Here is a 15,851-nt window from a genome sequence, read left to right as displayed (position 1 = left end):
GAGCGGTCAGGGGTACCAGCTCAGGTGTACCAGCAAGGGGGTATCCTAGCAGTGACAGTTACCCAAAAAGAACCCGGTACTGGATGCCGGTAAGGAGCCCATTGCTGGCTGCATTTGTAACCTCCACCTACTGTGGTTAGAAGGCGCATTTGGGATAACGAAAGGGAACGGTGGCAAAGTAAGCCTAGTCGGTTCCCAGCAACAACAGACAGGGTGGCATAGGCGGTCCATCCTGTCACAATGATAAATGTGGACTTGACCACCATAAACTAATTTACACACAGCAAAACAAATTAGCAAAATTTCACAAAATATGGGATTTAAGGATAGTCAAAAATAATGTCTTGAAATGTGGCCTCTGTGTGTCTTAATCTGTAAATCCACAGATATTTAGATAACTGACTAAGGAGTATTTTTATTACAGTAAGATAAGCCCTATAGTCTGCATAAAGGGGATTTTCCACAGGATTTAGTGCTTCCCCGTTTTTACCAAAGCACCTGGTTGTTAAAGGCTGTCGAAGGTGAGTAGCCAATTCTGGGGACCTTCTGTGACGCTTTGCATGGGGAAGACTATTTGCCAAGAGCAACAGCGGTACAGTTATCGCCGCTGTCCTATGATTGTCCTGTCAGGATGGCGTTAGCCAGGTTAACTCACAGGAAAAAATGCATTTTTTTCTGTTTGTTTATTTCTTCCTATTTTTTATTTATATTTTAACTGTGGTATTTTGTTTCTTTTGTAGAATCTGGAACTGGAAGGTCAAGTACAGGCTTCCGCTTCCAGTTCGCATGCCCAAGCTGGCATACTGACTCAAGCATGCACAGAGGGTCCCAGGATTGGCTTGGCAAGCGGTAAGACTGCCAGCCAGCATCACCGGGGACCTGAGAATCTCTCAGCTGCCCTGGTGAAATTTTCTAACATAAATTGTCCAATAAAAGATTTTCTAAGAAAATCTTATTGTCCGAGGGGGTCTTAATAAATAGACCCCTATATGAGTATCAATTATGTTGTATCATTAAATATGCTTTGCATGAAGGCAAGGTAATATAGATTCAGATCTCATACTATCCTGAAATTTATACCACAGATTTATTTCTTAACATATTTGCTAAAAAACAAATCACGCTGGGCTCAAGGTTATCTTTTACTATGTCTATAGCTCAATTACATATTAATGCTGTATTTGTACAAATGTCATGTGAATAGATTGATGAAATGTGCAGCCTTTTCCTCCCTCTCACACTTTCCCTTCCCTTTATTTTCTAATTCATTGTTACTTGTGAAACTACGTTACAATCCAGTAAAAACAGTAAAAAACAAATCCAGACGATGCATGGAAATGTGTTCGTACTAGAGAAGGCTTCTAGTGATCTTATAGAGTGCTTGGTCACAAGAGACATCTTTGTAGATTGTAAGCTTGCAGCAGGGCGCTCTTACCTCTCTGTCTGTATGTATTACCCAGTATTGTTTTATTACTGTGTTTGTTCCCAATTGTAAAGCGCTACGGAATTTGCTGACGCTATATAAATAAATGATAATGATCCTTGTATAGAATTTGGGACCACAAAGAGAGGTTATCAAAGGGGAATCCCACCAACAAAGACAACGCCTGTTTTCCCAAATAAGAAAATTAATGTGTGGTGCTGGATACACTGTCTTTCCCAGAAAGAATCTTTGATGGCTTTATAAGTATCAATGATACTTCTTCCACAGACGCACAAGAGGTATAAAGCTCACAGTCCCCAAAGAAAATGGCTTATAAGTGAGAAGGCCTGTCTGATAAACTGAGCAGGTAATCACCCCCGACCAGAGGTACTTTTAAGACATGTCTCAGGGGATAAAATTGAAGCAAGTAAGCAAAGATCTGGAAATTCCGGCACATCCTTTGAGAGAAAACTGACAGATGAGCAGACAGAGAAAGAGCTACACCAATATCCAGGTCCTGGCTCTGCTAATCCAAAGTGGGTATCTTCCTGCCAAAAGCCTTTGTCCTCCCAATGCCCCAGACAATCCTGATGTTAGCTGCTTGCATAACAAGACACCTGCTGTTACTGCGGATGGCTTTCATTCTGCAAATGGTCTCCAGCAAATTTGGACTCTATAGTAAAGTCTCTGAAACATACAGATGAGGATGTGGAAACATTCTTTGACGGTAGAATGGTATTAGTGAAGTGATGCCGATGACCTTGTGAACCCAGAACAGTGTGTGACACTACTGATAAATGTTTTCAATTGTTTGTTGGGAGGTGTTGTCTGATGGGCTCAAAAAAAAGATTGCAATCTTATAACTACTACCTTGCCACCTAACACAGGCCAGTCGCTCTGTTCAGTCTGAAATACTGACAAATCAAAGTTGTCAGTCTTCTAGCCTAAACCTTCAACCTAAGTTTTAACCTCTAACTTTGAATCTGTCCCTGTACTCATTTTTTCAACATAAAAGACAGAGATCTCAGCAGACAAGAAACTTGACTATGATCTAATGCCTATTGGTGCACAACATGATGTACAAGTTTCTGCTGAGTGTGAAGTGGAGAAGACACTTATATTGTACTGGAGGATCAAGACTTGGGGGACTGAGCTTCAATAAGATGAAGTGTTCTATTTTCACTTTAGGACCACCATATTATTCATTCATTTAAATTTTCATGGTCCTAAAATATTGCTAATTTTAGCCTTATATATGGCTTAAATTAATCATAAGGGTAAAGGGACATAAGGGCAGTGTTTATTAAATAAATCACTTCTAAAGATGTGCATTCCTGCTGCAACTGGAAGATGTCTGATATTGCAGATTTCTCTGCCCACGTCTATGAAGTGTGAGCAAAATCTGCAATGTTAGATTGCTATGAGTGCAGTGTCTGGCAATGTGTCAATGCCTGAGGATTAATAATGATGACCATTTAACAATTAGATAACAACTCTTAAGCCACTCCAGCACAATGACTAACAATGCACACTAAATACCATATCATTCCAATTAAATGGTATAGCTGCATTTTACTTTTATGTTGGAAACAAGCCTAGGCTGGTCTGTGCATGGCTGGTGCCTCCCCAGCGTGCAAGAGGTTAAAAGAGGAAAAATATCCACGTAAAGATCAAGGAGGTGGAGCTAGCATAAAATTAGATGGGGTTCGCCAGAATTTGGGCAGGTTGGGGCGGGGTTTGTGTGAATTAGGGCTGGGGTATGCACTGAGGAAGAGCTGGTTTTATTTTGTCCCAATTTTGCCTGGATAAGAGTTGGGAATTGTGCTTTATTGTTCCTCATAATTTTCTAATTGAACATACTATTATTATTTATGATGTGCCAGCATATACTGCTGCACTGTACAATATGGAAGACAAGCAATTACATGTTAATAACTGCGCAGCAAAAGGCAAGCTCCTATAATTCACTTATAGTTAGGTGCTCATGAGGGCAGGGCAAATCATTGCACAAAGAACAACAGAAGAATCCCTGAGGCACTTATTACCTCTAATATTAGTATTACAGCTATACACCTGCTTGTTAATGCAAATTGCTAATCAGCCAATCATATGGATGCAACTCAATGCAAAGAAGCATGCATGCACAGTGAAGAGGTTCAGTTTTTGTTCAGCCCAAACACCAGAGTGTAGAAGAAATGTGATATAAGTGACTTTGAATATGGAATCATTGTTGGTGCCAGACGTGGTGGTTTCAGTATATCAAAAACTGCTGAACTCCTAGGAATTTCACGCACAACAGTCTCTAGAGTTTAAGGTGAATGGTGCGCAAAACAGAAGCATCCAGTGAGGATCTGTGGGCAGAAATGCCTTGTTAATGAGCGAGGTCAGAGGAGACTGTTCAGACTGGTTCAAGCTAACAGGAAGGGGACAGTAACTGAAGTAAAAATGCATTACTACAGTGGTATGAAGAAAAGCATCTCTAAATGCACAACACATGGGATCTTACAGTGAATGGGCTACAGCAGCAGAAGACCACATTAGGTTCCACTCCTGTCAGCTTAGAACAGGAAACTGAGGCTATAGTGGGCACAGGTTCACCAAAACTGGAAAGTTCAAGATTGTAAATCACATCTCCTGGTTTGATGAATCTCTATTTCTGCTGCGATATGCAGATGGTAGGTTCAGAATTTTGAATAAACAACATGAATCCATCCTTCCTTGTGTCAACGGTGAAGGCTGGTGGTGGTAGAGTAATGGTGTAGGGAATGTTTTCTTGGCACTCATTAGGCCCTTTAATACCAATTGAGCATGATTTAAATGTCACAACCCACCTGAATATTGTTCCTGATCATGTGCATCCTGTTATGGCCATAGTCTACCCATCTCTTAATGGCTACACAAGTACGTCAAAAGCCGGCTCCACGAACATGACAATGAGTTTGTGTACTCCACATCCACCAGATCTCAATCCAGTAAAGCACCTGTGGATGTAGAGATTCGGAGCATGAATGTGCAGCCGACAAAGTTACAACAACTGCGAGATGCAGTCAATATGGACCGAAATCTCGAAGGAATATTTTCTGAACCTTGTTAAATCCATGCGACGAAGAACTCAGGCTATATATATATATATATATATATATATATATATATATATATATATATATATATATTGTGAAAAGCGTGCAAACAGATGGCTCCTCACACAGGTTTTCTGAAGCACTTTGCCTTTTATTTTACTTGTCAGGATGGATAAACAGTCTTGGCAGTGTATTCAGCAAACAAAATGAAACTTTCACAGCACTAAACATAATCCAATAGCCCTCAACTCTGGCTATAACAGTTAGGTCCCTAACTAGTCATTGACCACTTGTTGGCACCAGTCTCCCACACACAGATCAAACCCAGCTTTTTAAGCTTCCTATCAGGCATTGCTCTGGCTCCTTAATTACTTAAACCAGGTGCTCCACCTGGCCACCTGGTGTGTGTGTGTGTGTGTGTGTGTGTGTGTGTGTGTGTGTGTGCGTGCGTGTGTGCGTGCGTGTGTGTGTGCGTGTGCAGATGTAACCCTCTCTGCACCTTTAGGCTGTGGTTTCCCAGGGAAACCACCACTATTTCCTCTATTAGACCGTGGCAAAGCCTCCACAATATATATATATATATATATATATATATATATATATATATATATATATATACACCGATCAGCCACAACCTTAGAACCACCTATTGTGTAAGTTTCCTTTGCGCCGCCAAAGCAGCTCTGACCCTTCGAGGCATGGACTCCACAAGACTTCTGAAGGTGTCCTGTGGTATCTGGCACCAAGACGTTAGCATCAGATCCTTTAAGTCCTGTAAGTTTTGAGGTGGGGCCTACATGGCTTAGAATGGTTTTTCCAGCACATCCCACAGATGTTCAATCGGATTGAGATCTGGGGAATTTGCAGTCAAGTCAACATTTTGGACTCTGTCATGTTCCTCAAACCATTTCTGAACAATTTTTGCAGTGTGGCGGAGCACATTATCCTGCTGAAGGAGGCCACTGCCATCAGGGAATACCATTTCCGTGAAGGGGTGTATTTGGTTTGCAACAATTTTTGGGTAGGTACTACATGTCAAAGATCCCAACGACGCACACGGACATACACATGATGGAATAGAAAACATGATTCATAAGACCAGGACACCCTACATTGCTTGCATGGTCCAGTTCTGGCACTCACTTACCCATTGTAGATGCTTTCAGCGATGGACAGGGGTCAGCATGGGCAATCTGACCAGTCTGCAGCTTTGCAGGCCCATTTGCAGCAAGCTGTGATGCATTGTGTGTTCTGACACCTTTCTATCATAGCCAGCTTTAACATTTTTCAGCAATTTGTGCTACAGTAGCTCTTCTGTGGGATTGGAGCAGATGGGCTGGCCTTCTCTCCCCACTTGCATCAATAAGGCTTGGACAACCATGAGCCTGTCGCTGGGTTCACGTTCCTTCGACCACTTTTGGTATGTACTAAGCACTGCATACCAGAAATAACCCACAAGACCTGCCGTTTTCGAGATGCTCTGACCCAGTCCTCTAGCCATCACAATTTGACCCCTGTCAAAGTTGCTCAGATCCTTCCAATTGCCCATTTTTTCTGCTGCTAACAAATCAACTTCAAGAACTGACTATTCACTTGCTTTCTAATATATTCCACCTCTTGACAGGCGCTATAGTAACAGTTGGGGGGTCTGTTTTGGCCATATTTATGCCATGTAACCAACAGGAAAATCTGAAACTCGGTCTGAGATAATTTCTCAAGAATTATGAAATTACAGAAAATTCCATGTACTAATAATCACAGGGCATTACTTTGTTGAATTAAATCAATCATTCTTTTAACTATTACTGCTACTAATAATTATATATGGTGAAATTCCCAAAAGTGGCATTGTTTTTAAGCTTTTAAGAAGAGTTAAACATTATTTTAATACTGTTATAGTCACGAAAGAGGAAATGTTCATTTGTGAATACACAGTTAATAACAAGAGAAAAGGAAATCTTTATTTTCTAAAAGAGATATTTTGTAATTTATTCATTATGGGCCTAATTTATCTTCAGACGTAGGTCCTGCTGCGTGCTGTATTTTGCGGGAAATTACGCATAGTCAGAAACGAATTTAAACGCCAGTGAACAGAATCACATCCAATTAATGTCTAAATGCAAATGACACCTCTGACTGCCTACGACCTAAAGGGCGGAATAGGGGTGTGAAGGGGACAGTCACACATAGGCATTGTCGAGGTCGCGCAAGCTCTGGGCATCTCTTAGGTAGGTATTTTTTAGCCGTATCACTTGCACCAGCTATAGGGCATGCAAGATCAGGTGTTTGCAAGTAAGAGAAAGTATAAAAATGCATTTTATGTACAGTATGCATTAAGAACATCCTGATTTATGTATTTCATATAAAAAAAAGTATTGTTATTATTATATTATTAAGACTAGTAATATATAGGCAGAGAGTGCTTATACCCATATTCAAATGAATACGTTTCTTGAGATCCACTTGAATACAGGATTTGTGTAATAAAATAATGTGAATATGTAAAATATTTTTATAGATTTCCAAACCTAAGTAATAGATATACAACAAAAAAGAATGTTTCGCCACCTTAAACAGGTTGGACAAAATAATGTCCCCTATTATTTATTTTAGAAAATGCACTCAACTGTCATTGTTGAATATAAAAGATGTACCAAATTTCAATAATTACTTCAAAGAGCAAAAACAAGTACTGTATAATTATTATCTAATCATTTTCTGAAGAGATTCATTGATACATTTTCAATTATTAAAATTAAATTAAAATTAGACACTGTGGAGGAGAGCAAGGAGAGCAAAGCATAAAAAAGGAGTATCATTTGCACCTGGGCAAAACCATGTTGCATTGGAGGGGGAGGTACATTTAAAATGTGGGGACAGATTTAAAGTTGGGGTAGGACATGTCCTAGATCAACTTTAAATTTCAGTGTAATAATAAAAGCTATTAATTATTTGTGTGTTAAATGAAAAAACAGGCAATATTTAACTTATGTGCAAAATAATAAACTAATTTGCTCCCCTTGCATTGTAACATGGTTTGTCCCAGAGAACATTTACTCCTTTTTTGCCTTAATGACTCAGGGCCTGTATGTTCATTCAATATTTTTTTTTTTTATTTACACTGTCCTTTAAAAACCTTTTTAATTTTGAAACATTTGTTATTTTTGCTGTTACTTTTTTGTTGTACTGTAGGTCTCAGAAGTGACCTTCATGGTAAACCTGGGTACACACTGATGCAATTATCGTGCAAATCACAATATAAATGACTGTTTGGACAGATATTGCAAGAGTGTGTACGCTGCCACAATCATGTTTTATTGTACCAAAGCACATAGTTTGATTGGGTTCAATAAACTTCCTAAAAATCAACGATGGAACGATGTCGGGCAAATGTGGAAGTATATATGCAGTCATGGCCAGCAGTGTAGGCAGGTCTCTATAGAGTGTACAAATTCACAATCTTTTCAGTAGATGGTTATGGGAGATAAAGAGCACAGATATGAAGGTAAATTGTGTAGGTTTGTACGCATGAATCTGCTTGATTATTTCAGTCGTTGGTAAATTCGTTACATCTGAAGTCATTTTCAATAGTGTGTACCCAGCTTAAAAGTGTTGATATTTCTTTTCAAATTTACCGTTCCTAAAAAATATTTTTATTAAGTGGGATAATTATAACGCCACTTTTATAAATTCTTTGTATATTGATATGTATGACTTGTTGGCTGTAGTGATGACATTATGCATTTCCTCATGGAACTCTTGAGTGATGTATTACAATGTACTATAGTAGGCATGGCCTGTTTTTTTAGCTACTGTACCTATAGTATATTGGTAGACTGCAATTGGTGGTTCTTGCCTCAGTTAAAAAAACAACAAATATCCTGGAAGGCTACCTTTTATACTTGCCTACTTTTACTTTCTTGAGAGATGGGGCGCAGTGAATCGTGTCATATTGGTCTCTCCCTTGTCATGCAATTGCGACATTTTCCCGCTTAAGGGCGGGGACAAAACTAATTGCGTCATGAAAGCCCCCATCCTGCCCACTTTAATAGGAAGTGGGCGGGATACGGGAGAATTGCTTGTTCTTCCAGAAATCTGGGAGACCTACTCAGAATTCGGGAGTTTCCCGGACACTCCGGAAGAGTGGGCAAGTTTTGCTACCTTGATACTTCTGAATACTTGCTCACTTCAAGGCAAAATATTGGGGGTAAATAGGACACACCCATCATCTGCTGTGTCCTAATACGTCCAAATCATGATCATATTTGTTGAGGTCACAACACAACTGTTGGGGTCTGTGCTTATGACTAACCATTGATCAGTTTCATATCACCTATGAATAAAGTCTTGGGGGTAAATTTATCAAGCCGCGCGTTTGCAAAAGTGGAGATGTTGCCTATAGCAACCAATCAAATTCTTGCTATCATTTTGTAGAATGTACTAAGTGATAACTAGAATCTGATTGGTTGCTATAGGCAACATCTCCACTTTTTCAAACCTGCATCTTAATAAATTTATCCCTTGGGGTTCATCCAGATGAGCAAGTTCTTGAAACATAATACAAGTAAATTGCAATTTAAACAGTGCAGGTAATATTTCTTAACAGTTATTTATATAGCAACTACATATTATGCAGTTCTTTCTGAAAATTTAATTATTCACATCTGTCCCTGCCCCATTGTGGCGTACAATCTGTATCCCCAGACACACACACATTAGTTTTAATGTCATCAAAAGCCAGTCAACCTACCAGATGGGGTACGTTATTCCGACGAGTGTATTAGCAACGAGTAAATAGACAAAAAAAAATCTGATTACTAACAGTGACATACTTCACTTCGGTACTTCACTTTTATGGCAGAAAACAGAACGACAATGAGATTTCTGTATTTAAAGCGGAAATTGCAGGATTCGGCCTAACCGTAACCCTAACCCTTAGATTAAATTGTCCAGTTGCCGGATCCTGCAATTGCCGCTTTGAATTCTGAAATCTCAATGTCGCTCTGTTTTGTGACGTAAAAGTGAAGTGCCGGCATGCACTATATTCGCAATTTTTAACAGTCTGGATGGCAGTGGGGTCGGAAATATCTTCTGTTTTAATGTAAGTCACTATGCATTTAACTTATGTCACTATTATAGTAATCAGATTTTTGGCCAATATACTCGTTGTCGCTAATACACTCGTCGGAATAACGAGTACCACCGAACCTACCAGTATGTCTTTAGAGTGTGTTAGGAAACCAGAGCACCTGGAGGAAACCCACTCAGGGATAACATGCAAACCTCACATAGATAATGCCCTGGTTGGAACTGAGCCCATGATCCCAACGCTGTGAGATCCTAACCATCATGCTGAATTGATCTGTATGTAGTGGTGTGTGTACTGTCTACATGGATAACAATAAAATACTAGCTTGGAACACAAGAAATTAACTAAGACATTTTAGCTTTGGTTCAGGTCTGCACATCTTTTCTTAATATGCGGCACAGCATAGCAATCAATTTATTTCTAGCCTGCACTATTTCGCCAGCAGCATTCTTGTGACACATTCTGTTTGGAGCCTACTGCAAGAATCTGCGTATCTGTAAGTAATGAGTCCTTGCTAACAGAAAACAATGTAAGTAATTGCCAGGCAATTAATACTCTGATAAAAAAGACATACTTGTTAATGCAAATACATTCCTTTTAGTTGTGCAAGGATGTGATTCTAGAATGCAGCAACAGACAAGGCATTTATTTACTGTACAAGAAATGCAGAATATCCGACATATTTTGCTTGAAATGTACCAAGATTTGCTACAGATTGCACTGCTAGTGCTGTTTGTGAGGGGGAAGAAAACAGGCAATTTAAATTCAGACTGGGTAGCTTCTCCAGGCTCAGGAGCTATTTTTAGACGCAGCTGTGGCTTAATTTAGAAACGAAACACTTGAAGATTTATTTTATTTTAAGATTGGCCATTTTTTTGTTCTTCTTAGATGGCCATAGGGGTAAAACTCGGGTAAATTCCCATTGTGTAGAATAAATTATTTAATTGATAGCTGTGATTAAATGGAGAAATGTTACAAAGTTTAATAAAACTGTAAATTTAAATTTGAACATCCCTTTTAGATAGTATAAATAAAATAATAAATAACATCTAGAATAGCATGAATTTCGTCTAATAGAGTATCAGTCACTCTTTGTTGCAGAGACTGTTGCACCTTTTTTACATCTTAAAATGCTCTTCAATTGGCAAGATGCATTCTAATGAATATTGTTTCAGCCCTTAGAATGGCCTTCTATACTAAGTTTGGGGTCACTGCTAAGCACCTCCCCACTTGTAAATGTCCTGGTAATCCCCCCTCCCTTATGAATTACCCCCTAAGCTCCTCCCTCTGTGAAGTACCCTCTATGGACCTCCCATTTAAAGTACGAACTAAGCCCTCTCCTTTATTGGTGTCAAGCTTAACCGTACCCTAAAGATCCAACGTCTTATTTAATACTTATTTTCCCATAAGATTCATGATGCATCCAAAAACAAATATAAATAGGTTGCTATATTTGTCTAACTTAAAAGCAAATATGGGGAGAACTGTAACATTAAGCAAGCTAAAGGTCCCACCAATGCTACGGCTTTTCACCTACTTGCATGTTGTTGGCAGTGGGATTTGTGCAGTGTGAATTGCAATTAAATCTGTACATGGGAATGTGGCAGCCAATGGGGTCTACTTATGTTGCTGTAATGGCATTTGTGCAATACGGCCTGAAAATGGACAATGTGCATTGGTCAATGGGCTTTATGACTGGTGTGTGTCGTGTGTATGACATGAAGTATGTGCAATGGGGGGTGATTATGTGATTTTTAATAAGATTTGTGTAATGTGGGAGGAAACTTTACTTGGCTTCACATTGTTAAAATCCCCCCCCCCCTTCCCCCACACACCTTCTCTCCCTCTGCTTTCACATGACATGCTGAGAGTCTTTGTTAGATTTTGAAAAGGAGATAATGATTCGTAGGAGGACAATGCATGCTTAAAAGGTACGGCATGGTGTGGCATATTCAGTTGTGACCAGGCAGGTAGGGGTGTGTGGCTTCAGTAGATCAGAGGTGCCCCCCTCTAAAATGTTGTAAATGGGATCTGTGCAATGAAGTGTGTTTATTCGGCTGAAAAATTACGTGTAAAAACACTTACATGAATACATAATAACAATGGATGCTCAAAGAATAAAAGCAGGGATAAACACTTGTACACTTACACACACATTATTGTATACATATCTAAATAAATAATATTTATAGTGGCTATAAAAGTATTCACCCCCTTGACATCTTTTAAATTTCATTTTTAACCAAATACAGTATTCTTTAATGCCAAATACCTCTAAAGATTTTTCTTAACTAATTATTAATTAAAACAGAAAATGTTCTGCATAAATATTCACCCCCTTTAAAATATTTGTTAGGAGCCCCTTTAGTTGCTGTGGATCTATTAAGTTCCAACAGTTTGGATTGGAACTATTGACCAGCAATTCTGAATTCATTCCACAGATTATTGATGGGATTAAGGTCTGTGGTTTGACTGATCTACTCCTGGACGTTGGTTTGTTTATATTTAAGACACGCCAATGTAAATTTTGCTGTATGTCCTGTCCTGCTGGAATATACATCTTGTTCCTAAGGCCTTGGTCTCTTGCAAACTGTAGCAAGTTTTCCCCTGAGATTTGTCTATATCCATAGCATTATGCTCCTGCCACCATGCTTTGCAAGAGCTATAGTGTGCTTGGAATGATATCGGTGCACCTATCGGTGAGGTCTAAAAGTTCACTCTTGGTTTCAGTGGACCATACAATATTCCTCCACTTGGTATGCCCGTCTCCCACATTCTGTCAGACTTCATGAGAGATTTAATGTAAGTTTTGTTTTTGCTGCCCTCTTATTTAAGTAAAGTGCCCAGGCTATTGTGGCGCTATGGACGGTTTCTTCAGTCTGAAAATCTGTAACGCTGTCAAAGTTGGCATAGGCCAGTTGATGGCCTCCCTTACAAGTGCTATTCTCACACAGTTGCATAGCTTTGGTGAGACGATATGTTGAGATAAATTCATAGTTTATTCCATTTCTTGATGGATTTGATAGTTCTAAGGTTAATCGATATTAAAGGTTTTTTTATAATCTTATTATGTATTTTCCCTGATTGGTGCTATACAATGTTTTGATTTTCATAATGAAGCCCCCTTGCAAATCGATTAACCAATTATGGGACCTCTCACGCAGAGGTATATTTATTTTTAAATCAAATGTACAGGTGGAAGAATTCCTAACATGCAAATGTACTTGCAGAGTCATTGGTGCCCATAGGTTCCACCCCCCCCCCCCCCCCCCCCATGACAGTTTACATGCTTATACTACAATTAAAAGCATGCTGCACAGTTCTTATCATATCCATCCATACAGCATAAAATATATAGTACATAGACAGTGTCAGTTTTTTAATTGAGAATAAACTGAGGATAACTTCATTCCCACAGTACTATTATTTACATATTAATTCTTGCTTTATTCTTTTTGCAGCAAAAATAAAGAAAATTGCCTAATCTTTAATATTAACATCACAGTGTAAACCCATCTCGGATTTCAAATTAGTAATTTCAACTTCTTTTTATATTTTCTATTTCATTTAGGTGTGATTTTATCAGGCTTATATTGTATATTAATGTTTCATATTAATAACTAAGAAGCAACTTTGCGGCAGGCGGGGCTTGTAATAGCATGGCGTAGGACGCCTTGTTCCTACTCTCCTCCGCAGTTCGAATATCTATCCTGTTTATTGCTGTTTCCCGCTGCCCAGGCTCTCCCTACTAATCGAGGAAGGCAGGTTGCATGCATGGACCACTTGCGGAGAAGTAATATCAAATAGAGGTAGCTGCTGTGTGGCCTCCCTGCCAGCCTGCTATTCGTGGCCTACACCAATCTATAACCCGGGAGCTAAATTTGAACACTAACCCGGAAATAGAGGTCTGGCAGAGCGGTGGTCCCGCGGGCTTCCCCTCTAGTCATAGAAAAAAACACCAGTAAGGGGAACAGCGCGAATATCCAACACCCTTCTCAGTTAAACCGACGGACTGGGCGGCGTAGACTTCATGAAACAGTGATCAACACTGCTCTATTGTCAATCCTCGAAAAGAGGTAAAAAGAGAAAATACCTAACTACCTACCTCCTCAGGCTTTTCCGGAGGTGGCTGCATCCTGAAGGTTACACCATGCTGACACTTCGTTTCGGGGGCTCCGGTGATAGGGTGACCAACATTTTTGATCTTGTGTTTTCTGATATCACAAGCTGCGCTCGAGGTGAAGGGCTTATTTGAATTGCTCCAAAGTTCTGAAAATACCCTTGGAGAAGCATCTGTCCTCCTGTGAGTTGGTGAACAGTGAGTAAAGGCACATTATCTGGAGTCCCTATCCCCTGATAAACGCTAGTTTGTAATTGCCTGTTAAACTTAACATCACTGGCACATTCACGTGAACACAAGGCCAGGCAACAAAAGGTAACTAAAATAAAGAATTTCTATAAAGAACATTTCTACATAACATTTGCACTCCTCTGGCGTAGAAACTTATCTGATTTGGCAGTCTGTCTGGGCTACTACGGAACTGGAATAATTTGGGAGACATAACAACTGGGCCAACCAAGGTGACACCGTCTTGGGCTTCGCTCCATAGTTTAAGTAGGGGAAAACATGGGTAGACACCTGCGGCCAGACTCGAGCGCATTGCCCGTCAGTCTTCCTCCACCTCTGCTGGGGAGGTGTAGGCTCCACCAACTAGCTCTAAATCCACTTCTGATACTAACCAGGAAGATCAAGTTGATTCACCATCTATTCAACAGGTGTTATCCGCTATTACAGCCTCGGAAAAAAGGGTCACAGATAAGATTGGTGAAGTACAGGCAGATATTTTCCTGTTGAGGCATGAAATGCAAAAAATACGAGAGAAGGTTGGAGAAACCGAAAATCATATCTCTACTTTGGAAGATGTCTCGGCATTGGTGAAAGGGGAGCTGCAGAGCCTCGCTGCGCAGGTTTCCCAATGTAAAACCAAGCTGGTGGATTTGGAGGGCCGCCTGAGACGAAGCAATCCTTGGTTTGTCGGTCTGCTGGAACATGCAGAAGGATCTTCCCCGGAGCAGTTTCTGGAGACCTGGCTGACTGAGCAGTTCGGAAGAGAAGCCTTTCCACTCCAATTTGCAGTAGAGAGAGCACATCGTCTTCCGCCTCAAGCACCCCCACCTGGGGCACCGGCAAGAACTTTTATAGCAAAACTTCTGCACTTCAAGAATAGGGATGCAGTCCTTAGGCTGATTCACCAAAAAGGCCCTCTTAAGTTTGACAACACCACTGTCTCAGTATTTACAGACTTCATGTTGGATGTCCAGAAGTCCAGAGCTCAATTCATTTCAGTCAAACAAAAACAACGAGAGCTTAACATGCCATACTCTATGTTACTCACGGCCAGGCTTCGGGTAAAGGCACAGGGCCGACACCATTTCTTCTCTACACCACAGGAGGCCATGGCGTGCTTGGAAAGACCTGCACTGGAGAGAGCAAGAAATGTGTCTTAAGACTCTTATTGTGATCGGGACTCTGAGATGGTTAATGCCATTTTGATCTACTAAATGTACCTGTGATGTGTGTCCTGCTGTTTTTGTTTTACAGGTCTGGCGGCAGAGAATCAGCTACAATCTTATTCACAGAAGTGTTCATGCTAGGTATAGCTAAGACTGTACAGCTCCTCCATTCTTTACTTCTTTGGTAGGGATTTTTTCATAATTCCTTGTTCTAGAGTTATAGTGTTTTAGGGTTCGTTTAGGAATGAAGTATACCTTAGTTACTTTTTTGGGGGTATACAGGGTGGGGGTGGGGTTGTTAGAAGGTGCACTGTACTCATATTCTAGTCTCCTGTATGGAGCAGTTTTGCACTTAGAAAATACTCAATTCAGTTTAATTTGTATTATTGTTGTCTTTATTGTCTTCACCACAGTGCCTCTATATTTACTTATGACTCAGGTAATTGACCACTCTTCATGGTACACGTAACAGGTCTCCAGACTCTTCTCTCCAGCAGTTTGCTCCTTCCTCCTATCTTATATTCGATGCTCTCCAATGTTGTATGACTCTGCGTGGCTGTAAGTAATCACCGTTCGGGGGGGCTTCGCCTGCTTGCATGGAATATCAGAGGGTTGAATGAAACGATTAAATGCTCCCTTGTACTATCCCAGCTTCAAAAATATAATGTAGAAATAGCCTGTTTGGTTGAGATGCATCTTTACGGTAGTAAAGTTTTAGCTTTAAAGCGTCAGTGGGTGGAGTGGG

The 15,851-nt window shown here is 40.1% G+C and overlaps 1 protein-coding gene across 2 annotated transcripts in view; it reads left to right on the top strand.

Annotated features, from left to right (window-relative positions):
• Nucleotides 1–15,851, top strand: part of GNB4 (G protein subunit beta 4) — a 78,436-nt gene that overhangs the window by 15,216 nt on the left and 47,369 nt on the right. The window lies entirely within an intron of this gene.

This window comes from Mixophyes fleayi, chromosome 3 (assembly GCF_038048845.1).
Source record: "Mixophyes fleayi isolate aMixFle1 chromosome 3, aMixFle1.hap1, whole genome shotgun sequence".
Lineage (NCBI taxonomy): Eukaryota > Metazoa > Chordata > Amphibia > Anura > Limnodynastidae > Mixophyes > Mixophyes fleayi.
Note: the sequence above shows the minus strand (reverse complement) of the source record. Positions and strands in the feature narration are given on the sequence as shown.